The sequence below is a fragment of the Pinus tabuliformis genome, chromosome 1_1 (genome assembly GCF_031772625.1).
Source record: "Pinus tabuliformis cultivar Carrire ecotype Pingquan chromosome 1_1, CPIR1, whole genome shotgun sequence".
NCBI lineage: Eukaryota > Viridiplantae > Streptophyta > Pinopsida > Pinales > Pinaceae > Pinus > Pinus tabuliformis.
Window position 1 is genome coordinate 501,964,788 of NC_142297.1, and position 25,989 is coordinate 501,990,776.

General features: G+C 34.2%; 1 pseudogene; it reads right to left on the reverse strand.

The window, feature by feature from the left end:
• Window positions 1–879: 879 nt before the first annotated feature.
• The window catches only part of LOC149213967 (uncharacterized), a 143,553-nt pseudogene continuing 118,443 nt past the window's right edge, over window positions 880–25,989 (reverse strand).

The window sequence follows — 25,989 nt, forward strand, 5'->3', positions numbered from 1 at the left end:
GGATGGTATAAAGTGGAAAATGATGGAAGTTAGGTGGATTTTAATAAGAAATATTTGAACAAAATCGAGGGCCAACATCTCCCCCTTGTTGATTTTCAAGCATGTCCTCCTGTTTGCCTCTATCTCTTTGATCTTCTATCCCTATATGTTGACTGGCCTGCTGATGTACCTATGGCTCTGACCCTTGAAGATGAAGCTTCCTGTTGAGCTACCTGTAAAAGGATATCTATGCCTTCATGTATTTTTGTCTCCTTCCTTGTAGATGGAATTCTTTACTTTTTCTCCTTTCTTTTCTTTGTTTTTCTAAAAAGAACTTCCATCTTTTCTCTTTAAAGTGTTGCTCTTTGTAGTATTCTTCACCTATCAGTGGCAAATTTTTGGCCACTGAAAATAAGGAAAAATTCTTGAACTTGTAATGTCAAATTTCTGAGCTGAGACACTACCTCTGTTTTTGCTACTTGTGGAGAGAAGGCTTTGTTTTAATGCTTTGAAAACACCTTTTTGGAAAATACCCTGATTCTTCAGTACCTCAAATTTTTTTTTTTTTTTTTAAATAATCTTCCTCAGAAATCATTTTTTAAATAATCTTTTTCAGAAATCATTTTCTGGAAAAATACCTCAGAAAATAATCTTCTGGTCACTACCCTTCTCAAAAATCAAATTCTGGAAACATAAATCAACCTACAGATATTCTGTCCTTGGGCAATTCAATTTTTTTTTTTCCTCAAGCTTGAACTTTCTATTAGTAAGCAAAACCATATATCAATTTTAAATTATACAAAATACATAGCATCAAAGAAAAGAGAAGACCTCATAGTTTCTTCCCCCATGAAATAATTTCGATCTTCACAACTAGCCCAATAGTTGACTTAAATGAAATTACATTTTATCTTGATTTCCCCTTTTGTCACTGCTTGGTGAACTCGATTTCTCATTATTACTAGATGAGTCACCAAAGGGGCCTAGACTATCAATTCCTCTAGGAGCTTTACCTAGAAATTTTACTCCACTGAGAGCACAAAAAGAAAAACGTGACTGAAAACATAGGCAACAAATAAAAATCTTCACGTGTCACACCAGCTTTGTAGACAAACCACAAAATGACCAAAGGTCCAAAAGAACTAAAAGTGGCAGGCCCAAGAACACAAGTAATAGTTCTAGCAAGACATAAATAGCTTCCAATAATTAAACCCAGTTCAAAAGTTGTATTGTTTTTCCCTTTATCTTTTATGCTTGTCATAATGCCGTCTAGCAATGATTCCAAATCAGGTAGGCCAATTGGTTCATCCTTAGAAACAATAGCCTCCAACATGGAGAAGAGAGAACCTGGGTACAGAAACACCTTCACAATTGCATTATCGACTCCTTTAGAGATCATATGGATAGCAACAAGCTCCATGGGGTTTGAACATTCATGTTTTGGGTAAGGAGCACTGAACAAGGGGAAACCAAACAGAATGAGAAGCATATAAAATTGGGAAGCTCATTGTCTCCATCCCCTAAAAGGCTCGTGTTGTTGGTTGTTATTCTCAGGAATCTCGTCTTCTTTAGAGGATAATTGCCTCGCCTTCTTCACAGGATAATTTAAAACAACAATAATTATTTGGATCTATAACAAGAAATTGCTTAAATGTAAACATGAAATAACTCTCTGTTCTACTGTAAGATGAATGATTTATTTTGTGAAAACAAATTCTTCTTATACAAAGATCATAAAAATATTTTAACAAAATTTTTTATTGCTCTCCAATCCCTGTGTTTGATCTTTTTTTTTTTCAAAATCATTCTTTGTTTTGAAGAAAAACAAGTTCCCTATCTTAAAAAAAACAAGTTCTTTATCTCCTTTAAAAAAAAAACTCATTGTGTAAAATAATTCATGAATTCATACTCTGTTTTTTTCATAATTTCCTCCAATAGGTTCATTATGCATTTCTTAAAAAAATCACTCTGTAAAATAGTTCAACAATTCATGAATTCATACTCTGTCTCCTCCATAATGTACTCCAACAGGTCCATTATGCATTTCTTGCAAAACGTTTCCATCTTCAACCTTATCTAGACATCTATGCTACACATAATCATAATTTTTTCTGACAAGAATTCCATTAACAAGTAGGTATTGATTTTCTTTCAGCCTTAGCACTCTTTTTCAATTTGGATCTAATTCAGTAGGAGCATGACCATGATTCAAAAAATAAATTGAGTCTACATATTGTGAATCAAAGGTCATGGAACATACCTATTGTATGTATTCTTGTTCATCTAAGACTTTTTCTGATAAAGAGCCAATAGAACTAGTAACCAATTTACACAAACCGTGCCCTTGCACAATCTTTGCATAATTTATTTCTAAGTCATACTCTTGGAGACCAATGACCCAATTTTCTCTTTTCTCACCAATATCTCTTTATATTAATAAATTACTCATTGTTGAATATGGTACAATTACTGTGTATGTGATTTCAACATAAAGGGTCTGAAATGTCTGACTAACTTGAAGACTGCATAGGCCTACTTCTCGACTTTAGAATACTTCATCTCTTCCGATTGTAATTCTTCACTATTAAAAGCTATTGGTTTTTATGCTCCTTCATCATTCTTTTATGTTCCTTCATCATTCTTTTGCATTAAAACTGCAACATAAGACTTGTTAGAAGCAAAAGTATATAAGATGAATTATTTAGAATAATCATGAGAAGATAGGGACAAAGCTTGTATGATTTCTTGTTTAATAAAATCAAACGCATTTTTCTTGATTTTCCCCCATTTGAATATTGCATTCTTTTTTATCATGTTTTGTGAGGGTAAAATTATTCATGAAAAATATCGAATAAAATGTTTTATGAAATTGATTTGACCTAGAAAAGACTACATAGATCTCCTATTATGGGGAAGAGCTACTTCAGAAATTGCCTTTACCCTATTATGATCAATTGTTATTCCCCCCTTTGAAACATCATATCCTAATAGTTTTCCTTTAGTTAGAGCAAAGAAATATTTCTTCGAGTTCAAAGAGATACCATACTTTCTACATCATTCAAAGATATATTTTAGGTCATGCAAATGATTACCTCATTCCCTAGAATATAGAGTAATATCATCAAGGTAAATTACTATTAATTTATTAATGAGTCCTCTAAATGAAATGTCCATGGCTCTTTAGAATGTTTCACCTGCATTGATCAAACTAAATGTAATTTTTTGATATGCATAAGTTCTCCACTTGGTCCGAAAAGAGGTCTTCAATCTGTCACTAGGATGCACCAATATTTGATTATAACATGAAAAACAAATTCTAAGAAAGACATTAATTCTAATCCAATAACTGATTGTAAAATATAATCCATTGGTGGAAGAGGAAAGTTATCTTTCTCATAAACTTTATTCATATTTCTAAAATCGATACAAATTCTAATATCACTATTTTTCTTTCTTACATGAACTAGATTAGAAAACCATTTAGAATGTCAAACAGGAAAAATTATCTTGGCCCTTAACAATTTATTTAGTTCGGTTTTAATTTGTGGCTCAAGATTAGGGTGAATCTTTCTAAGCCTTTTATAAATTGGCTTCACATTTGGTAGCGTTGAAATTGTATGTTGTATAATTGAAGTGTCGTGTGTTTTGACATCATAATAACTCCAAGAAAACACATATTTGTGCCTTGTAAGTAGATGAAAGCCAAGTCTTTCATAACGAGAAAGATCAAGACCTAGATTGATATTCTGAGGTTTCTCTTCAGTTCCCATCTTAATGACTTCAAACCTTAATGATGAGCTTTGAATCTTTTAGTTGATTGGATGCTTGAATATATCTTTAAGGTCATAAATATATTCCAATTTAACCATCGATTTACACAATGTGTTTTCAGTCTTATTTTCCTCTAAGGATTTGTTCAACTCCTTTTCATGTTAGTCTTCATTAATAATTTGACCATCATAGGTCCGTTCTAAGCTAAGAAATCTAATGATGTCCACATCATCATTAAAAAATCACTAGTTGGTGATGTTATTAGGGATTGATGGACGAAAAATAAATTTAATAGAAAAAATTTCAAGACTAAAGTATTCAGGGGGAATTAATTTAGAAGTGACATTAGCACATAGGTCTACACTTTAATTCTGCAGTCTACGAATAGGGAAAATATTTAATGTAATAAAATGATATTTCAAGTCCTAAAATAATTGTTGATAGTACTTCAGATGATTAGAAACAAAGTGGATAGTGTTTCTTACCTATTTGATCACAATTTATGAATCTCCAAAGACCTTCAAATATTTAACATCTAAATTGATGGCTTTCTGCAAACCCTGCATACATGCCTCATATTTGGCCACATTATTTGTACAATCAAATTCCAACCTATTGGTAAGCATGGTATATTCATTTTCAAGGCTAACAAGGACACAACCTAAACCTACACCATCATTGGACTTTGATCCATCAAAGTAAAGAGTCCAAAACAAATTATCTATAGGATTATTTATAGGATCATTTATACGAAATTCTACAATATTTACACATCGAGATGTATCTATTTGTGAAATTTTTTGAATTTGTGATGAGAAAGAATAAAGAGGATAAGGAGATGATTGGGCAAGGAAATTTCTGAAGAAAGATTCAACAAAATAATTCCATAAAATTTTATTTGTGAAGGCAATTCGTTCATTTTTTTCCTCCAAATTAGTCGTCGTATACTTCATGTGTTTTTCCCTACTAATTCTAATTTGGTTAGGATTACCATTATAAGATAACCAAAGGTGTGACCAATTGGTAGTAAAGTATCCCTTCAATTTCTCCAAGCAATCTCTACGAAGTATCAGACCATAAAATTCAGGAATATCAGTAACTAAAATATCAATGATTTGGAAAACCGTAGCATTAGATAACAATCTAATTAAAACATCATTCATCTCACCCAAGACCTTAATTTTTTTTTCTAATTCAATTTTTTAAGTAGTTGATTTATGAGGCTTAAAATTTAATTTTAAACATACTAAATAAGGCATAATATTCGATGAAGCACCATAATCAACTAGGCAATTATGAACATTTTTATTAAAGACTTCAAAAGTTAAAAGGAAGGGTGGTGTATGCAAATTTGATCAGTCCCCAATGAGAATGGCATATATTGGACTGATTTTATCTGAAGAGGTTTCCACTTAGTTTTATTCTTACAAGTGTTAGTTGTGACAATAGTTGATGACAAAGGAGAATTTGAAAATGCATTTAAAGCTTTCAATAACAATTTTTGTTGTTGTTTCAACTTACGAACTTCATAGATAGATATATTTTCCTTTTTCTTCTACTTGTCTTCAACAATGTTATCTTCGATATTATCATATACTATCATGGTTTTAGATGAGGAAGGATCTGATGAAGCTTTAGGAAAATTAGATGAAGGACTAGAAGTCTGATTAGAAGCTTTCTTAAATGTACTTTTTTCTAGAGAGGAACCATTTCTAGCCTTTTGACTTGTGGAAGGTTTATTTGCAAAACTTTAACTTATAGTTGTGATAGGAAGAGCTTCTTCCTCTTCTTCATCATATTTGGGAAGAATATCATCCCAATGAGCAATAGCTTCAGATATTTCCTCCTCTTCTATTTCTTTGAATGATTGAACTTATTATTCTTCTTCATCATCTCATCATCATCATCATCAATAACTAATATTTGAGTTGGAGACTGTGTAGGAGGGGAAGCCTATTGTGTCCCAATAGGTCTAAAGGATCGTTTATAAGAGGAACTTTCAACTAACCGTTTCTTCAATTCAACCATTTCATTAGATAATCTGTTGAGAACCTTTTTTAGTCCTTCCATTTCGAATGGATCCTTATTGATTTTCTTCTTCGGTTCATCTTTGAATTTAATTACCTTGGAAGGTTTCTTTTTCTTAGCAAGAGTTTTCCTTTCGAGTGCAAACATCCTCTTTTCAACTGCCAAAGCTTCATTCATATTATCTATAAGTGTGTTATTTTGTGTTATATCTACAAACATATCTATTTAAGAAGAAAGAGCATTTATGTACCAATCAACACGTACCTCTTCACCTGGCCTAGTGGTACCAGAGATCTTATCAATTTTTTCTAAAATGGAGTTAAAATATTCGATCTTTTCATTAGGTACAATCTTAATATTAGACAAATCATTTAAAGAAGCACGGGATTTGTCATCTACAAATTTTTTAAGAAATAATTCTTGAAAAGTACCCCAGCCATTAATTAACTTAGGAGGAAAAGATAAGTATTATGATCTAGGTACACCTTCGAATTTATAAGGAAAGAGCCTACATACAACATCTTCTTCAGAAACATTGTTAAGATTGATTGATAACATGAAATTGTTAATGTACTATTTTGTTGGAAGGTTGTCATTAAGATTATACTTAGGTAAGGTCATCTCTCTAGATGTTGAGGAAGAGTATGTAAAGGAGGGGAAATAACTACAACTCTTGGGGTCTTCCCAGGTTTGTTTTCCCTTTTCGTAGGAACAGTGGAAGTAACTATAGTGATGTTATCATAAATAGTGAAGGAAGTAACAATAGATGATGATGGAACTAAATAACAAGTAGTTATTGGGTGAATAAGGTTAGAAGGAGTGGTTGAAGTATAATATGGAGGGGTTTGTGATTATTGAGTGAATGAGGGACAAGTAGGTGTGGGAGGAGGAGAAGTGGAAGGGATATTCTCAATCACATATGAACTAGTGGATGAAATATGTTTCTTCCTGCAGCGAGTATCTAAAGGTAATTCGAGTGGTTTAACTCATAGTTTTTCACTTTGAGCTCTTGTTAATATTTGTGAACCTTTGAATGAAGAGGTCACACTTCCTTCTAAAGCTTATGGTTCTTCTAACTGTTCACTAGAAATGGAAAATCAATCAATAATTTGTATGATACTTTGAATTTCTGGAGACTCAGGGGATTCGATAGGTAAATTTGTGGTTGTAGATGGTTCACTAAATGATCTTCTCATAAGGGTAGGAGATGTATGAAAGGGCTCAACAACTTTAGATCTAGAAGGTGGGGAATGAGAATGAGATCTATAAGTTGGAGGAAAGACTAACGGCAATGACTTACCCTTAGAATGACTAACAAATTTTCTTTGAGATATTTTTTTCCATTCACTATCAAATGACTGTCCTTTTAGCGCAAAAAGTGTTGATGGCCAAAAATGACATCATAAACATTTGGGATACCACCAGGTCATATTCCCAAGTTAGACTCTTTTCATTGCGAATGTTGGTTATGACTGGTTTAGATGAGACTAGTTACCTATAAGGTAAGGATTATGTGAAAGCGGAAAAGGAATAAATGAAAGTGGGTTTGTCTCTACAACAAAGGAAAAACCAATATAAACTAATATACCATCTAACTTATAATCTATTCTACCCAGGTATTATAATGCATATGTCAAAAAAAGATAATGATATAAGAATGAAAATAAGTATTCTCAAGGTACAAAGGATATTAATTTGATTAAATATTTAATCAACTTAATGTTGAACACAATCACATATGAGATAATGCTAAAACGTTCAATGTACTTAGAAACAAATAGATCCTCACACATCAATAGTGACTATGATTGAATCGATGAAAACAATGTAAAATTGAAAATATTTCACTTCATATCTATATATATATATATATATATCTATATATATATATATATATATATATATATATATATATATATATATATATATATATCGATTCCCTTAGGAATGAACAGAAAACAAAGGAGATAAAAGTACCAAATCTACTCTCTATCTTTGCATGCTGAAATCAAGGTGGTTTAGGTATGTTAGTAAAAGGAATTGATTAAAATAGTGCAACATATCCCCTTTTCCAAAATTCAGAACCCTTTGCATAAGTTCGAGAATGTTATATATAGTTTTTACAAAATGAAGGGAGAAACTAAGTCTCTGATAATCTCTCAACTAAACCAAAACAAAGTTTGCATAAAATAGTAAAATAATTACATATGGAAAAATATACATCAAATCAAATGAATTAAAGATAATGTCAATCCAATAGCTTTCTTTCCATTATTGATAGCTCTGTAGAATAGGTGCCAACTCTTGAGAACGAAGTCTTATATTTAATTGGCAGTTGAAAACATAAGCTTGAAGAAGTGGTAACATTTGAGTAGTCAAATAAGTTAGTCTTAATAACTCTCCAATGGTCATGAGGTTTAATTAAAATTGCCATCTCAACTCAATATTTACCTTTTATAATTGTTCAACCCTCTTAACAAAATTTGTTCTTTCATCTATCCAAGTTTTCAATAATTCCTTGACCTATGGTAGTGTATCCTCTTCAAAATTTGAAATTAAACTTTCCTCCAAAAGAGGTTAGGTGATTTATTGAGAAATAAATCATGGAAAATATAGAGATATATAAAGGGAACCAATAAAATATGCCAACAGGTAAATCGGCAGCACACTATAAACAATATTTTCTGACCGGAAATAAAGAATATGAATAGCCATGTTATCTGATAAAATTTGAGCCTAGTCAAAGACATAGCCCTGAGGAGCATCCTCAATAAGAGGGATCCAATCCTTTGGGAACTGTGAAGTATTTTATTTGGCATGTAAAGAAAAAAGCATAGAAGCAATGTAAAAAAAGGGGGACAGAAGGGAAGCAATTGAATATTTCCCTTAATATTATTCTTTAAACTTATTGGAGTTATGCATCTGAACTCTAATCATTCGGGGTAACTTTTCCTTACTTACCTCACATCATTTCTTAACAAATTGCTCCATAAACTTTGCATTATATTCAAATTGGGGTTTTGATAGATGAACAATACCACAAATGCTCTTGGGGCGGAAGGAGCCAACTATAATTCCTTTTCAAGTAACAAATAGTCACTTGTTAATATCGTCTTCTTCAACAACCCAATGTATCATATCCATGTACGGGAGTAACCTTGGTTGTGCTGCAATCTTATGAATTTGAGATCTCATGGTGTCACTTATTGTTGTTGTATAAGAATTCAAACCATCCTGGTCAATTGTTGTGACTGTTGGTGCATCTTCCATATTATATGGTAGTTCCTCTTTGAAAAGCTCATAGATGGTATACCAAGATTTAGAACCAAAATATGTTGTGTAAATTGTATCAGATAAGAGAAATGTGTCTAGAAAGTTATTTTTTATTTCCTCTCTGAAGGGACTAGCTAACTCCTGAGCAAAAGATTTCTTTTTGCCTTTCGCTATAGAATCATGTTGATAGGTGTTGTTTATTCAATTTAGTGTCCTAAATTGCTTGCATGAATTATCATTCGAGGTTCGTAGACTGATGAAGTGTGATGCAATATATGTTCTTAGTTAACTTTTCTCTTACTTCGTTGTTTTGTATTTTTGTGTTTGTTTTGGGGGTTTTTGTTCTTTGATGTCTAATAATATAAAATCTATGAGAAATTTACATGGATCTAATGAGTTTTTAAAGGAAGGATAGTTTCCTAAGTTAGTCTAATCTCCTAAAAATGGACCAAGAATCATTTTAACTAGTTAGGACCTAATAAGAGAAACATAGTATTTATCTTGTCTACCATTTAGTCCTAATCCATGGATATAATTCTTACAACCAAAAGTAATACTGATGCAGAAGGTAATTCAATAATTGCATTCATTTAGCCATTCAACCATTCAATTTTGGAACATGATAGAATCAATCTCCTTGAAATGATTTTTTGGAATGTCAAGTGATGCAACTAAATAATGACCTGAAAACAGAAAAGAAAAGATGACAGATTGTAAAAATGACAGTATGCTGAGTAAGCTCAATCATTGCATGAATTAGATATTCAACCAATTAAGTTAGAATTTTCATTATTTCGAAATGGTTTTGAGAACATCTATTAATACAGATAATTGACAGTTCTATGCTAAGAAAATGAGTAATCGAAATAGTAAGAAGTTAAGCAACTATGTATTCTCATTTCTTCATTTTTCATTCAGTCATTTCTCATACAATATCTCAGAAGAATAAGACTTGCACAGTTGTGATTTTTATCCTCACACTATTGGTTACAAACTGAAATGAAACAAAACTAGAGAAAATGGACTTGCAGAAAACATAGTAGAAATTAAAATGAAAACAACAAGTGAAAAACCTCCTTCAATGTTGGGGCCCTATGCAACTGATGTGGCTAGATGACAGCTAATTAAAGATGCACTTTTAAACCACCATTGACAAAACAAAGTTTGTATTATCAACAAAATGAAGTCTGAACAGAGTTTTTAACAAAAAGCCTGTAATCCCTTCTAGCTTCTAACTACTTCTCGGTCTCATTTAACCAATATTTATAGAAAAACAACATAACTATCTAAGATAAAATCTTGTTACAGGTGGCTTGATCCGAATCTATCATGATTGTTTATAGAAATACATGCTACAAATGGCTTAATTCGAATTGTAATGACACTGTCAAACTTCTTGAACAACTACAGGTGGCCTAATCTGCATTAACTGTTCAACTTCTGATCAGCTACAAGTGGCTTAATCCGCATTAAATCTTCAACATAACTATTAGACTCCTGATTAAATACGAAATATCTAGAGTCCTATTGCTACTAGATAACGTATTTGACTCCATCTTTGACCATGACTTTAGGCATGCTTTTCTGTTGATCTGGACCAAGTGAGTAGGATAGAATCCATGTTGAGATGATTCTGGAGATGCCCATGTGGCCTAGTTCTTCATTTGACATCTGTAACCTGCCAAACCATGAGAGTAGCTACGGAACCCATAGTTAGCTATAGAATAGGCTGTGTTATGTAGCTAATTTTCAAAAAATCTATTAAAATAGCAGGAACATGAAAATATAATATGGTGATCATTTTAATGCTTTCCTAAGACAAAATATAGCATTTATCATTGATTGGATATGTAGTCTTGTGAGAAATCAAGAGAAAAAGGTGAGAACAAATGTCAAGAGGAAGGTAATTCTGAGTTTCAACATACCCCCACTTCAAAATCATTACATTTCCTCATGCAATTTCCAAAAAATGTGAGTTCTTCTTTCCTAATGCATTTTCTCAAACACTTCTGCTAGTACATCTAATTTCCTTATTTTGCTCTTCTTTGAAGTGATTTTCATTCTTGGTTTCCTCATAAGAAGCCCGTGTTTGAGGCTGGTGACTGTTATGTTCAGACTTCTATTCTTTCTTTTCAACATCCTATTTTTCTTATACCACAGTCCTAAATGCAGAATGGTATTATCATGAATAGCCTTGTCCAATTTACTTTGTTACCTCAAGGTTTCATTCTCCTTTTTGATATGTTTGTTCAATATCTCTAATTCATAAATTTCCTATTTGAGAGAGTCAATTAGAGGTTCTTGTGGATTGACAGAGGGTTCTAGATTCATTGAGGCACTTTTCTTCTCCATTGATTCTATATAATCATATATTTGTTGTTGTATTGGGTCTATGCCTGGAGATCTTCTACTTGGGCTACCTTCAAAATGATGGTCAACAGAATTTTGAGGATTGTGTGCAGAAGAGATGTTTAAAAGAGAAGTTTATGGGGTTTCCTCTTCTAATTTTATGAACTTTGTCCCTTTTGACAGTGTTTTCTTTGCCAATCCTTGGAGTCTAGAGCTCATTCTAAGTTGTGGATGACTTACATTCTCTTTCTCTGTGATATTTTCCTCTTGCTATGATTTGTTTCCTAATTTCTATCAGTTCTTCAGATATTAATTTTTCATCATCTTTCTGTGATGAAGACTCAGGTTTGTCTTTAATGGTTATACCAATCTTCTTTCTTCTACTTTTTCTAACATTATCTTCTTTGGGTGACTCTGGTGCTTCTTGAAAATGATTTCTAATGAGGAAATCCTCCCAGGTATCTCCTATGCCTTTTAAATGAAACTCAATCAGTATATTTATCAACCCATGATGGTACATGGTTGTGTCTATCAACTCCATTTTCTTCTGCACATTTGATGCCATCCTTCTTAAACTATTTAGCAAGAATAAAGGAAGATTGATTTCTCCATTTTATAGGAAATTCATTAGTAAATGTATATGGTAGACATACATGCACCTGAATCTCCCCTCACAGGTGATAAATTTCTGTAATATCAAAAGCATGCTCCTCCATTTACTTTTAAGAGTTGAAATGGGAATTCCTTTTCTAAAAACAGAGACATCCATACCTGGGTTCCTGAGGATTACTTTCCATGATTCACTGTGGAATTCCTTCTTTTCGAACCATATTTCAACATGTCTTGGAAGTTCTGTAGCCTCTATTATGAACGATTCTATTACTACAAAATTAATATCTCCAATTTCTACCTCTGTACCATCAAAAGATCTAGCAAAAGATTTTGTGATCTCTTTATGAAAACCATCAATTTTTTCAATGAATTTGAGCCATCCAGCCTTCTGTAGCATTTCCTTGAGTTGTGGGTATCCTTCCATATATTTTTCTCCTCCCGGTTCTGACCTGACAATGAGTCCCATGTCTTCTGCTTCACAAAATTCCTTAACCTTTAGAATTACCCTTCCTGGTTTATGAAATGGATTGACTGCGAGTATGGTGAAAAGAACTGCGGGTTTGCATGAAATAAGTATATGGTAAGGGTTTTGGAGAGATGTCGACAAATATGTCATGTCGTAGTCATGACCGTTAAAAATAATGAGGAAGTTAATTATGGACCGTTATGTGACAGAAGACGGATGGTGTGGCGGATATGCAGTACGATAGAGATGGGAATCAAATCAAATGATGATTTGTCATGGAGACATATGAATGCCCATATTATACATATTCTATGTTCTAACCTTGCTATTTTAAAATAATTTTTTGCACTTTTACCTCTTGGAACTTAACCTTCTTGTTTGTTGGCTTTTCTTTGATGTTGATCTGCAGATACCCTTCTTACCATATCAGTCTTAAAAAAAAAAGATTCTTCAATTCCCTGCAATCAACATTTATTTGGAACAGAGCTACAGAATGGAATTATGGCTGCAGAATCAAACTGGCTCCAGAATGGAGTTAGTTGTAGAACATGACAAAGATGAAATATGGCTATGGAACAGGGATGTGAAATAAAATGAAAATGGAGTGTAATGAAAGGAAAATGGAATATGATAGTGAAAGGGAATGAAAGTGAAATGAGATGAAATGAAATGTAATGAATTTGCAGATTATGCGCTGCAAATGAATGTGGCTTTATGTCACTACTTATTACAAAAAGAAAATAGGAAATATAGGATGTCAGAAATATCTGATTTTCACCTTGTATTTCCTATATAAGTAAGCCAATGAACAATTGGTTTTCAGACTTATACATTTTATTTATATATCTTTTTTTATTTTTTTTTTTTTATATCTATATATATGTACAGGAAAACTAAGTTTGTGGAGAAGAATAATTCTTCTTCACCAACTTCATCTTAGTGTTATCTTGGAAAATTCTGGCAAAATCCTCCCTTGAAATTGGCTTATGATATATCTTTAACCGATGACCATTTACAAGAAGAGGTAACTTTTTCTCATCTATTGTCCTTATTCTCACTGCTCCATTATTAAATACTTCTTCAATCTCATATGGCCTAAGCCATGTGTCTGAAATTTCCCTTGAAAATATTTCAATTTTGAATTGAACAAAAGTGCCCAATATCCTGCTTGAAACTTCTTCTCCTTGATATAATTATCATGCCATTTAGCCCTTTGCTGTTGGACTAAACTGGTTCTTTGAACTGCATCTTGCCTGATTTCATCAAGCTCATTGAGTTGCTCCAATCTATGTTTCTGTGCTTCTGATAAATGCAGTCCCAATTGGATTGCCATCTTGAAGGTTCTAATTTGAAACTCTATAGGGAACAGGACTTGCTTCCCATAAACAAGCTCACAGGGAGTATGTCCTATTGTGTTAGGCCCCTATACTACTAGCATAACCCCTTATTGTTATTAGTAAAACCCCCTTATTATATTGATGTACTCATGTAGTGCTCATATTGTTACTATTGTTCCCCATAGAAGCCCATTATTGTTATTATTGTGCCCTTACATTATTATTGTTATGTCGGCTCTGATTATATTATGATCCCTTAGACTCCTATATATAGAAAGGAGGTCTTATCATTTGTATCATCAAAGAATCATTCATTTTTGTAATGTGAAGGAGGTTGCCCCCTCGAAGAGGCTGAGTTCTAAGGCATTGATCTATCTTTTCTATCTTTTTGTGAGCTAGTTCCATAACATTTGGTATCAGAGCTTTGGATTCTAGGGTTTCGCTGCTCCAAATACGTCATCGTGGCATTTTCGCTATAAATTTCTTCTTGCAATGTTTCAAAAGCGAAAAAAAACCCATTTGAGACGAAATCGTACCAAACCTTGGGTCCGAATTTCAAATCTTTTCGCGCTATATTTGCAGATATATGGTCTCAGGAAGTTGGTCTTTTTGTAGACTGCTGAATTACATTCCAAACAGGTGACCTGGGGAAACTTGTCATAACTTTCTCTGAGAATCGGATTGAAATTTCGTAAGAAGTTATAGAAAGAAGATGGATTGTAGTTTCTTGTATATATTTTTCAGAGCCAAAGGTCGAAATAGTGACACGTGGGATGTCGTACAAATTTGCTCTACTGAATTAGTCTATAATCAGGTCACTGTGGGAGATTTGGCATAACTCTTCCTTGGAGAATCCAATTTGGATCAGACTGGTGGCATTGGAAAGAGGACGCATAGGGCTACTGTAGGTCATAATTTCAGAACTGGAAGAACTGAAATTACAGAGTTATAGTCATTTCAAGATCGAGCTCCTAAAATCAAGAAAAGGCGATATGAGGAAGTTTGATGGCAAGGATCCAGTAAATTGGATACTTCAGATGGAGCAATATTTTGATCTACATGGTGTACCACTGTTACAAAAGGTATGTATTGCATCTTCATATTTAGAACCAAATCAATTTTTATGGTATAAAGAGCTTTGTTCTCATAAACAACTTGTTACATGGTCAATTCTCACAGAGGAAATGGTAGTACATTATGAGGATACAAAGAACAACACCTTCTTTAGAGCAACATCACAACAATTGGAAAGAGTAAAAAGGCTTTATGACATAGTGAAAAGTAAAATTATGGCAACAAGGAAGCCTACCCCTCACAACTATAAATATGGAAGTGTTGTTTCTCCTAGCCTTCCACAACCTACAAGGGTTACACCACAACAATTGGAAGAAAAAAGAGAAAAAGGGCTTTGTTACAATTGTGATAGCAAATGCACTAAAGGTCATAAGTGTGCTGAGAAGAAATTATTTTACATAGAGTATGAAGAGGAGGAAGAAAAGGATCAAGAAACATCAAAAGAAGAGGATATGCGCCAGGACCCAACCATAGAGAAAGAAGAAATGAATCAGACCAAATCTTGTAAAGCATTGGCAAGAATTACCATTCCTCAAACTCTCAAGATAGAAGGAAATATCAAGAAGAAAAAGGTGCAATAAGTGAAAGATCACATCGAGAAAGAAGAAATGAATCCAACCATATCTTGTAATTCATTGGCCAGAATTACCACTCCTCAAACTATCAAGATAGAAGGACATATCAAGAAGAAAAATGTTCAAGAAGTGAAAGATCACATCGAGCATCAAGAAATGAATCCGACCATATCTTGTAAAGGATTGGAAGAAATTACCACTCCTCAAACTCTAAAGATAGAAGGGAATATCAAGAAGAAAAAGGTTCAAGCAGTGAAATATCACATCAAGCATCAATAACAAGTTCTCCAACTTTTAAAGGATAATGCCACTTTGGTGCAAAATCGAATGAAACAATAGGTAGATCAACATTGTAGTGAAAAATGTTTTGATGTAGGTGATTGGGTATTTTTACTGCTACATCTCAAGCAAGCTATTTATGAGAAGGAAATGTTGGCAATACTATATGCACTTAAGAAATGGCGACCTTACCGAATGGGAAGACACCTCAAGGTAAAAATGGATCATGATAGTCTTAAATACTTTTTAGAACAAATATTATCTTTAGAAGAACAAAAAAAATGGGTCACAAATATGTTGGGTTATGACTTTGACATCATCTATAGAAAAGGGAAGCAAAATTTTGTTGCAGATGCACTCTCAAGAAAGGATGAGGATGTGGAAGCATTGTTTTGTGCTATTTATATTATCCATCCAGATTGGATAAACGAAGCAAGGGGTGAATGGAAGAAGGAGAAAGAAGTATGGCCACTCATTCAAAAGTTGCAAAAGATCCCTATTCAAACAATATTGCCAGAACTTGAAGAGGAAGGAAAAATCATATTGGAACCTGGAGCAGTCACGAAAACAAGAACCCGACAGCTACGAAATCGATCAATTTTAGAGTATCTCATCAAGTGGAAGAACTTACCCGCTGAAGATTCCACATGGGAGGACAATAATTTTATACGGCAGCATCAAGAACTACTCAAGCATTGAGGAAAACACTTTTTGAAGGAGAGGGGCATGTTAGGCCCCTATACTAATAGCGTAACGCCTTATTGTTATTAGTACAACCCCCTTATTATATTGATGTACCCGTGTAGTGCCCATATTGTTTCCATAAATGCTGTAGAAATTGTACTGGCTTTAAATGGATGCGATAATGCACAAAAGTGTGCATACTTGGTAAGTTTGTCAACTATCACCATGATGACACTCTTTCCCTCAGACTTGGGTAAACTTGTGATAAAATCCATTGAAACCTCCTCCCAAAGGGAAGACTTCATCTGATACATTATGATAAGAAGATGTGTTCGAGAAGATGAAATGCCTGAAATTCTTAAGGCATGCCATGATGAACCTTGTGGCAGACACTTTGCTGACAAAAGGATAGCCTATAAAATCCTTCATTTAGGATATTATTGGCCCTCCATGTTCACAGATTCTAAAGAGTATGTCAAAAGGTGTGACAATTGTCAAAATATAGGGAAACTTGCTCCCTCAAATGAAATGCCACTACAAACTCAGGTACTCATTGAACCTTTTGAAAAATGGGCCTTGGATTTTGTTGGACCAATTAATCCTCCATCTAAACAAAAGAAGTATATTTTGGTATGCACTGATTATGTCACTAAATGGGTAGAAGCTAAAGCATTACCTTTTTCTAATGAGAAATTTGTAGTTAATTTTCTTTTTGAGGACATCTTCACTTTTTTCAGTGTTCCAAGAGAAATAGTGACATATCAAGGATCTCAATTTACATCTAAAATGGTGGAAAGAATTGTAGAAGAATACAAGATAAAACATAGGAAGTCTACTACTTACCATCCACAAGCAAACAATCAAGCTGAATCTACCAATAAGGTGATTGAAGGAATTCTCACTATGATTGTACATCTACATAGAAGAGATTGGGCAGAAAGGATTCATGAAGCCTTATGGGCCTATAGAACTACATGGAGGAATTGATAATTTAGAGACGACTTCAACTTTAGATTTATCAACCTTAATTCCATCTCCTGTAATGTGATGTCCTAAAACAATACCTTCTGTAAACATCACAAAACATTTTTCATGGCTTAGTTAAATGTTTTCTTCCTTACATATTTTAAGAAAATTTTCCAAATTTTCTAATGCTTCCTCAAATGTATTCCCATAAACTGTAAAGTCATCCATATATACCTCTACACAATCATGTATCAGATCAGAAAAAATTCCTAGTACTGCTCTTTGAAATGTTGCAGGTGCATTGCATAATCCAAAAGGGAGTACTTGGTAGGCATAAGTTCCCCATGGGTAGGTGAATGTGGTTTTATCTTGATCTTCAGGTGCTACCTGAATCTGATTGTAACCACTAAAACCATCCAAGAATGAGAAGTACTTTTTACCTGCTAATGTATCTAACACTTGATCTATAAAGGGCAAAGGAAAATGATCTTTCAGGGTAGCTTTATTCAATTCTCGATAATCAATACATACCCTCCATTTACCATTCTTTTTAGGCACAATCACTAGAGGAGAAACCCATTGGCTATCTGAAATTGGGTAGATAAAATTTACATTCAGCAATTTTTGCAACTCTTCTTTCACAATTTCCCTAAGATTTGGATTCATCCTTCTTTGAGATTGTCTGATAGGTTTACAATTTTCCTCAATGTAGATGTGATGTATGCAAGTATTAGGACTAATTCCTTTCATTTCAGTGTATTCCCATGCATATGCAGATGAATGTTGTTGTAAAGTTTTGATTAACTGTTCCTGTTGTAATTTTTCCAAGTTATTGTACATGTTCAATGTTTTCCCTAGAAATATTTCAACTATAGAGCTACCAAATTCTTCCATTGAATAAAGAGACATCTTCCTAGACGAAAAATATTAAATATTATATTTTTCTTGAAACTAGTCATGTTCATATTCTGGAGATGATTCAAAATTTTCCATCGTATTAAAGATTTCACTATCTTCACTAATGGTTGAAATAGTAAAGAGAGGTTGAATATCATTTTCATCATCAATCCATTCTTTTTCATCTATCTCTATGATTTTTCTTGCTAGAGGATATAAAGTGAGTTTCTTAGTTGAATTACCATCAAAGATATACATATCACCAGATCTACAGTTAATGAAAGCATCAGCTGTAGCCAGCCAAGGTCTTCCTAATATAAGTGGATGTCCTCCTAGATTTCTCTTTGGGGTTAGGATCATAAAATCAACAGGGTACTCCCAAGAGTCTAAGGACATTGAAATATCTTCTAACACACCATCTAGTTTGATTATAGATCTATCTGCCAATTGCAGTAATGTAGGTGTATAAAGAAGATTGGGAAGTTGGAGTTGTTCCATGGTTTGTTTGCTCATGACTTTTATTGTTGCTCCTAATTCAATCAGTGTATTTGGGATTTCAACTCCATTGATATGTGTTTTTACAACTTGACTTCCTGGATCTACATATTTTTGTATGGCAATTTTTCCCATCATTATGTCTGTTATTTTTCCCGCTAGATGAATTTGTTTTACTTATTTTGTTTTGCTTCCTGGTTTCTTCATGCACAACTCTTTTATTGTTTTAACTAGAATTGGAATCTCCTTAATGGCTTGTAACAAAGGGATTTTGATACAAACATTTTCAATTCATCTAGAAAATCACAATTAGGCAACATAATATGCTTTTCTTATTGGAAATAATACTGAGAGGGGGGGTGAATCAGTATTTTTAAATCAATAATATTTCATTTCCATAAGCAGATTTGTATATGCTACTTTAGCTAAGTGAACCAGCGTGTACATGTGACTGTTCTTAAAGCAACCAGCGTATATGCAGATAAATTTTGATTTACCCAATTTATCATGCATTGAACTTTAACCAGTATGTCAGAGATTAATTAGACAGTGCAGTAAAAGAAGAATAAAGCATTACACGTAAGCATCACACATAAACACAAAGATATAAGGTGGAAACCCAATATGGGTAAAAACCACCTGCTACTGTCGTCTCTGTCTTCTTTTAATAATAAGAAAAATCTGTTTAAAATTTTGTACTGGTGCAGACTTATACCAGTACGCAGGCTTCTACCTGCAGAAGGCTGCAACCTTCTCTTGTTTTCCAGCTTCTACTGGAAGGGAGATACAACCCCCTAGCTCTTGTACTAGCCAATATGTTTACTAGTACGTAGGTGCCATCCTATAGGAAACTTCACTCTTCTACCAGGGACCACGTTAGACTGGATACTCCTGGAACACAACACCATAATCTGAAGGCCACGTTTCATCCAATTTTCATACTGGACCCATCAACAACATCATAGCTGCAATACAATCATCAAGTACATAAACCAATCACTAAAACTCCTGAATCTGATCATTCAGAATACTATCACCAGAATACAGTCACCAGAATAGAACCCAAAACTCTGTAACAACAAATAGAAACAACTAAAACATTCTTCATAAGGTATACACTACTTCCCTGTGTCGAACCAGCGTGTGTACTCGCTTTTGTCAAAGCCAACCAGTGTACACATCTGTAAATGTTAATTCTAATTTTATAGCTATTCTAGACGTCATATATACCCAGATCATAACATTTACATGCATCAGTATTCAAATCTAGAATATACATGAGAAAAACCACATAATGATAGTTCATTTTACGCCTTAGGATCTCGATCCGTCATTAGATCTAATCTTTCATCATCCAATAAGGTTCATCCTTGGTTCAGATCTAGCAATGCACCATAACCCAATAACCTGCATACTAGATCTCACACTTCATCAGATATTCAACACTTCCACCCTTTGGCCTAATGATCTTCTCCTCCTTTTATAGTTTTAGGCCTTTCTCAATACCATGGACCAAAACTACTTAGGACCAATACCTTGGACCAAATACCTAGGATCAATACCTCGGACCAAATTCCTTGGACCAATACCATGGCTCAAAATACCTTGGACTAAATACCATGGACCAAAATCTTAGTTTTCCAACATATACGTGCTTTTTCTTCTGTGAAAGTGTGTGTGTACGTATACACAACTTGTATACAGTGAACCTGCATGTATACACAACTTGGTTAAGGTGAACCTACATATACCTCTCTTTCTTCATTCTGTGTAGTTTGATCTACAATCCTTTGATGTTAATATGTTGTACTGTGATCTTTCATCTGAGTGAGTTGCCATCAAGGACAACACCTGTATCATAATGCCAATAATCTCCCCCTTTGGACTTGATGGCAACAACAACACCAAGTCACTCTCCCCCTTTGACATCAAGGGAAAAAGGTCACACTCCCCCTTTGACATACATTATGCTAGTCATGCTCCTGCTGAATACATGCTGAATTAAGAGAACCTGTCAGATTCGGGTTCTATTTCTCCTACTACACGTCCATGCGTGAACCCTGATCAGTCCATTGATGATCTGTATTCTTTGAAGACAGTTCCTTTGCCTGGGAACGCACTCGATTCCGATCAGATTGATGGTTTATCGTAGCTAGCTGTTAATAACCCAGGCTCCAGCGCTGGTCTTGGTAACTATACATTGGGATCTTCCTGTAGTTGTTCATCTCCTGAGGATTCGTTGAACCTAATGACTATTTCGACGGAGCCTATTGGTCCCTTGGTTCCTTTCGCCAGTATAACTAGACCCTTTTGTAGTAAAAATGAGGAGTCAAACCTCGTTCATTGCATTGGACTTTCAAATCTGAGTTCAATAGATGATGATGATAATAATAATAATAATAATATTAACTATTGATAATAAGATCAAAGATATAGCTAATCATAATAATGATAAAAATCATAATAATAAGAGTATCAATAATAACATAGCATTAATTACTGAAAACGAAATTATTAATGTAGCTAGCATTAATAATAACAATAGTAATGTTCTAGCCCCAAGGGTTAGTTGAATCGGTCAAGTCGGGGCCTCGTCAGATGGGAGGTCACAGGGTCAATTCCTGAAAGCTCTTGGCGTCAGGTCTTGCAGTAGACCGATGGGCGTCAGCCCAGATTTTTCCTGTGGACATAGCGCCACCTGATGACCAAGGTGTCCATGAACCAAAAAAAAAAAAAAAAACAATAGTAATGTTCTTAAGGATAATAATATGACCCATATTAAAAATTTACCTCTTAATTACAACAATGAGATTATGAAGAGTAACAAATTTGATAGGAATAATAATTTTATATCTAATAAATGTGATAATAATAATAATGTTAATCTACCCTCTTCCTCTCATAATAATAAAGTCATTAATTTATCTAGTTTCTCCTTTCCCCCTTCTGTTTTTAGGCTTCTCAGTAAAGGTTTAAATTTTGCCCTAGCCCCTAGGAAGATCCCGGTTGATGACATTATTTGTGACATAGAATTCGGGATCAGGGGTTTGCCTGATAATATTAAGGACACTATTAGACAAGATTGCGTTGTGATCCTTAGGAAAGCAAAGCCCCCTTCAGAGTAACCTTAGCAAGGATGAATTTATGGCCCTCAGATCCTTAAACCAGAACAAGGACATCGTTGTTCTGAAAGCTGATAAAGGAGGGGTTGTTGTCATTCTTAACAAGGAGGACTACCACAAGAAGATGTTAGATCATCTTCATAATAGTGGTAGTTATAAAAAGCTTCCCAAAACCCGCTTAAGAAGATTTCTAGGACGGTGGCTCTTGCCATCAAATCCAGTAGCTCTGTGAGTTCCCTTTGCCATAAACTCATTGAGAGCAATCCTATTACTCCTAGGATCTATGGGCTCCCTAAGATTCACAAAGAAGGGGCTCCCCTTAGACCCATTGTCAACACCATTGGTGGTCCGACCTACCTTCTAGCTAAGTTCCTTGCCTTTAAGCTTAAACCCTTAGTTGGTCATACAGAGTCTTTCGTCAAAGACTCTGCTTCCTTTGTTGATGAGCTCAAGGATTTTAAGCTTGACCCTGGGGACATTCTTGTTAGTTTTGATGTAGTCTCCCTCTATACTTTCATCCCTATAAATGAGGCTTTGGATGTTATCAAGCACCTAACAGATCCCGATACTGCTCGGTTAGTTGAGATCTGTCTCACTTCCACCTTTTTCAGTTTTGAAGGTGAGTTCTTCGAACAAACTTGTGGTGTTGCCATGGGCTCACCCCTATCCCCTGTCGTTGCTAATCTTTTTATGGAAGATTTTGAATCCAAAGCTCTGGCCTCGGCTCGCCTCTTACCTAAGCTTTGGAAAATATTCGTAGATGACACTAATGTCATCTAGCCGCATGGCCAAGAGGAGTTAGATCTCTTCTTCCATCATCTTAACAGTCAGTCCGCCACCATTAAATTCACCATGGAACATGAAGTTGATGGTTGCCTCCCTTTCCTTGATATTCTTATTTCTAAGAATATGGATGGTTCCCTATCCCACCAAGTGTTTTGGAAGAAAACACATACTGAGAAATATATCCATGCCAATTCCCATCACTTCCCTGCTCAAAAGTTGGGCGTTCTCGACACTCTCACTACTGGTGCCCTAAGGATCTCTGATGAAAAGATCTTCGAGAAAGAAAAATCCCATCTTCTCAAGGTCTTTGTCGAGAATGGTTATAGTAAGTACATGGGTCAGAAGGCTTTCCTCAAAGCTTCCAAGAATTTGTTGGTTAAAAAAGAACCTAAAGAACGTATCCCAGGGGTCCATCTACCTTTTGTTCAAGGGACCACTAATAGGATTGCGAGGGTTCTAAGGAAGCATAATGTACCCTCGACCTTTAGACCCCTTAACACCATTCGTAAGTCCCTCCGATCGGTGAAGGATCCTATCGACCCTAAGGACATGAAAGGGGTCTATATTATTCCTTGTTCCTGTGGGACCCCCTATATTGGTGAGATTGGGTGCTCCATTAATCAAAGAATCAATGAGCATGCAACTGATCTTAAGCATGGAAGAACTAAGTCCTCCACACTAGCTGAGTATGTGGAGAATACCAAACATCATGTTTGTATTGAGGAGGCCAATGTCATTGTTAGAATTTTGCAGTTCCACCACCGTAAATTTATGGAAGCCAATGAGATCGAAAGGAGGCCAAGAAATCCCAATAGAGATGATGGGTGGAAGATCAACAGATGCTAGATCTTGGCCCTCAACTCCTAGTCGTTTCCTCCCCCTCCCTCTTTTTATTACTGGTTCGATGTTTTTTTTCCCTTGATTCCTTCCTTCTTTAACCTTCTTCCTTGTTTGATTTATCCTTTTCTTTCCTTCAGGGTTAATTTCTAGATATTTAAATAACCAATTTATATTCTAATGATTTTATGTAAATTAGTCACCCTTCCCTTAAATTAATTCTAAAACTAGAATAGATGCATTTCATTGACTAATTCCATAAATCGAGTAACTGAGGTTCCTAGAAGATTACTTAGATATTAATACCCTATACAATTAATAGTGATAGCGTTAATATAATAATCTTAGTAGGGATCTAGTATAAAACCATATTAATAATATCCTTGAATTTATTTAAAATGAGGTAACACATTAACTTCATTAGATTAATAATATATTAGTTATCAAGTATGTCCCTTAATAGATTATTTCTAGCTTGTGAATTACATAAAATAAGTAATAGTACAACTAACTATTTATATAATAATTCAACTTAATTAATATAAGGAAAAATATTTTTCTTAGATCATGGTTTATTATAAAAGTATTTTTATTAAACAATTAAATTAAAATATTATTTAATTATTTTAATATTATTATAATCTAAGATGAGAAATTAATCCTTAGTAGTTATATGTATTGTATAAATTTACTTGTAATTTAATAAATTAACTAACTATTAATTTAATAAAAACCTCAAATTAAGTTACAAATTGGTCTTTCGCCCCCTTTTTCCTATGTCTGGTCAAACTAGTCGTTTCCTTGTCCAATATAGCCATTACTTAGTCAATTTAGCCATTACCTGGTCAATAATTATAGCTGTTGGAAGTTTTGCTCTGTCTATTTAACATGCATTCTAGATTTGATTCTTCAACTTGTCCTGATGATGAACCACATTGGTTGGTTCGAAACGCGTCGACAAATATTCTATCATGTGATTTTAGTAAAGAATTCTCTTAATCTTGACATGGATTACGTAAGCCTCAATTCAACTACATGTTGAATTCTTTGATATGCTGAAATGCACCAATTGAGCTCCCATGATGGAGTCCATGCTCCCCCTGAGCACAAGCAAAGTCTGCAAAAGGATTTTATAAAATAATAACATGACTCTTTACATACATTACCAATGACCTTCCTATCACCAATGACTCATACATACATCCATCTCCCAACCAAGTGGGGATATACCAAATTTGACTCATCCACCCAACCAAGTGGGGATATACCAATTGTTTATACATGACAAAAACAAGAAATATTACATCATCCATCCCATGCATAGTGGGGTTACACATTGGGTCTTTTCATGACCTTTACATGACATTTATAATAAGGACAATCGATCTAAACGAGACCATGATAGTCATCAACAACTATCATACACCATATATGATCTACACCATTAGCAACATTAGGATCAATAGCTAGTATGCTTCCATCATCAAAAGAGTCACTTGAATCAAAACATTTATGTGGATCTGTACCAAGATCTTCTAAGATAATTCCAATAATCAATTATTAGAAGCATATGCTCCCCCTGAACCCATGCCAGATGTTCACTGTTAGATATGATTATTACATATATTAGTAAGAAATATAAGGGCATCATCATCAATGAGATATACATCAAGTTATCAACAACTTATGAGGATCAACATATTTCCACATGTTATCAGTGGTTTGTAACCATCATCAAACAAAGCAGATAATTGATAGAACCATACTAGACCCATTTTTCTGAGTCTGGCCCACTGCTTTTCCTCAAACCAACATATACGCCACTGTGCCCACAGAAACCCACGTATGTACGCGACTACACTTCATAAAACTCGCATATAACAGCCTTTCTCTGAAAAATAGGATTTAATAGCAGGATGATGCAGCAACTACTCCTAGATTTTGTCTGAGATATTCAAATGTCTCTCTTGGTAGTGGTTTAGTGAATATATCAGTAACCTGTTCTTTGGAGGGAACATACTCCAATTTGACCTTTTGTTCAAGCACTTGTTCACGTAAAAAATGATATTTGATGGGTATGTGCTTGGTCTTGGAGTGCATGACTAGATTCTTTGAAATACTAATGGTACTTGTATTATCACATAGAATGGAAGTGGGTGGAGTAAATGTGATCTGAATGTCTTGCAAGGTTTGCATCATCCAAAATAGTTGTGTGTAGCAAGATGCAAAAACCACATATTTTGCTTCAGCTGTAGACAATGCAATTGAACTTTGTTTCTTGCTAAACCAAGACACTAACCTGGAACCCATATAGAATGCACCACCACTAGTGCTTTTTCTATCATCAACACTTCCTGCCCAATATGCATCTGTATATGCATGAAGAGTGAGATTTTTATCTCTAAGATACCAGAAACCAAAGTTTTGTGTTCCTTGAAGATATCTAAAAATCCTTTTGA